Source organism: Arvicola amphibius, unplaced genomic scaffold (genome assembly GCF_903992535.2).
Source record: "Arvicola amphibius unplaced genomic scaffold, mArvAmp1.2, whole genome shotgun sequence".
In the NCBI taxonomy this organism is placed as follows: Eukaryota; Metazoa; Chordata; class Mammalia; order Rodentia; family Cricetidae; genus Arvicola; species Arvicola amphibius.
The window spans coordinates 403,899-406,465 of NW_024582313.1; positions in this window are offsets into that span (position 1 = coordinate 403,899).

Here is a 2,567-nt window from a genome sequence, read left to right on the forward strand (position 1 = left end):
ATTTCAAACAGCAAAGATCCTCCTTGCCCACCTGACTTCTTTACACATCAAAACCAAGGTCTGTGTTGTGCTTAGCTATAGGATCTTCTCATCCATTTCTAGGAACAACCAAGAATATCAGGACTCTGAAGTACTTGTTTGTCCTCTGGGGCTTCCTTCTCTGACACATGGAATAAAGTACACTTAGCACTTTGGTATTTTTGGTTGATAAACCATGATTACTAACTACATTATTATAAAGAATTAGTTGGCATTTCATGACACTTTAAAAAATTATAGCCTTTTATTTTCTCTATTTATTTTCATTTTGAGATTATAGCATAATTACATGATTCCATGCTGTTCTTTTTATCTCTAAGCCCTCCAATATGCACCATATTTATCTCTTTCCATACTGTGAACTCCTTTTTCACTAAATATTGTTACATGCATATGAGTACAAGGTCGCAAGTGAGTTCTTAACATTTATCTGAGGATTTGGAGCTGGGAAGAACAGAAGAGACATAACATGCCACATTTGTCATTTTAGATCTGGGTTAGCTCACTCAGCAGAATATTTTATAGTGCCTGCCATTTGCCTCCAAATGTCATGATTTCAATTTTCTTTACAATGGAAGAGTTATTACATTGTGTACCTGTATCACTATTTCATCATCTATTAGACAGCTGTAGAACATTAATGTTGCTTCCATTTCCTAACTGTTGTGAATAGAGTAGCAATGAACATGAATGAGAAAATACTTTTGGAATAGTATATCAAGTCACTTGGGCATATTCCAAGGAACAGTATAACTGAGTAACAAAGTACATAGTGTGATGAATACACAGTCTTCTGAAAGTAAATATTTCCAGAGTTGCTATACAATTTTGCAACATCAACAAATGACATCTCTGATCTCCTTGTTCACTCTCTCTCTCTCTCTCTCTCTCTCTCTCTCTCTCTCTCTCTCTCTCTCTCTCTCTCTCTCTGTCTTTCCAATTCCCTCACCCATTTTGAGACTGTCACTTTTCTGAAACTTTGTGCATTAAATTTGTCATGCATTCTGGATATTCATTCTCAACTTACCTGTTTGCTTACACTAGACATAAACTTGCAATTTCCTGGGTATTAAAGGTTATGAAAGATTACATGTCTTATGGGATTATACATTTCATTTCTAAACTATGGTTCAATGAAAGATTGGGTTAGGAAGGACATTGTCCAGCTCTATTCTTTCTACTTGTGAAGCCATTAGGGACTAAGCATCAGTTCCAAAGCTAAGGGAATACATATAGCCCTGATTAAATTCATTAGGCCACAAATAAAACTAAAATACATAATTCTGTAAAAAACTGCTGGGTGGGGGGAAAACTTTACAAGATAGAGAAGACATCAGTGAGAAGAATTTTCAGAATGTTTTACATATGTGAAACATTGTCAACAATTTTTTAAAAAGCATGCTGCTGGAATTATCTATGAGAAACCATCTTTTAGAAACATGAAAAAGAAATAATTATGGAGTATGGAATAAAATGTGAAATACTGACATTCTGTAGATTCACTTTCAGAGACCTGGGCCCTGAGACCATAGACTCTTCAATAAAATCCTTCCAACTGGCCCCAAGACTCTTCTGTTTAGTGACACTCATAGAATGTACGTTTTCTCCAGATTCTAGAAAAATAAAAAAAAACAGTACAATGAACAGTATTTCTCATTCTTTCTTTGTGTGATTTTTGTTTTCTGTTACCAGTCAGTAAGAATGAGTGGAGAAACCAGTTTATAATCCACTTACAGACTGATGATATGCTCCTCTGTTTGCTGACTTTTTCACACCAAGGAGGTGTTTGACTGACTACTGTTTTGCAAGAATCCAGCTGCTGTCTTTCTTGGCTTGATGCTCAGGATCAGTATGAATAGAGGCAGGCACCTATTTCACTATTACCTCCACCATTTTGCCAATGCTCAACCACTGGGTACAGATACATTGTAATTCATTGTAATTCCAATAAGAGTATTATTTTATATTTTCAGAAGAAGTAAAGTGACTTGTTGAATAATTGCTCCATTTCATTAGTTTCTATAGTCCTCTGATCAAATCCTTACTCATTTACATTAGCTGTATTTTTTACTAATGATATCATGGATCTCATTATATATTTTGAATGCATGTTATTATAAATAATGTGCTTAATATTCTGAATACATATATTATTATAAATAATGTATTTACATATTTTATCAATATATGAACCTTCAATCAACTATTTATTAAGTGTATCTCAAAGTCCCAAATATCTAAATTTTGATGAAGTTCACCTTGATCCCTCTGCCTCTCTCTGTCTTTCACTCTCATTCTTGCACTTTCTCTCTCCCTCTCTTTCTGCATCATAGGGCAATGTAGAATGATATTTTTTCTAAAACATTTTCCCTCTTTTTTACATCCAAAATTTTAAAGCTTAAATGAAATGTTCTCCTAAATCCAGTCTGCAAATAATATCCACCAGCAATATGCTCCTTAATATTTTTAATGAATCAGTTGTTTTTATGATTCCCAAATTAATAACCATATTTGAACCCTGATAATTT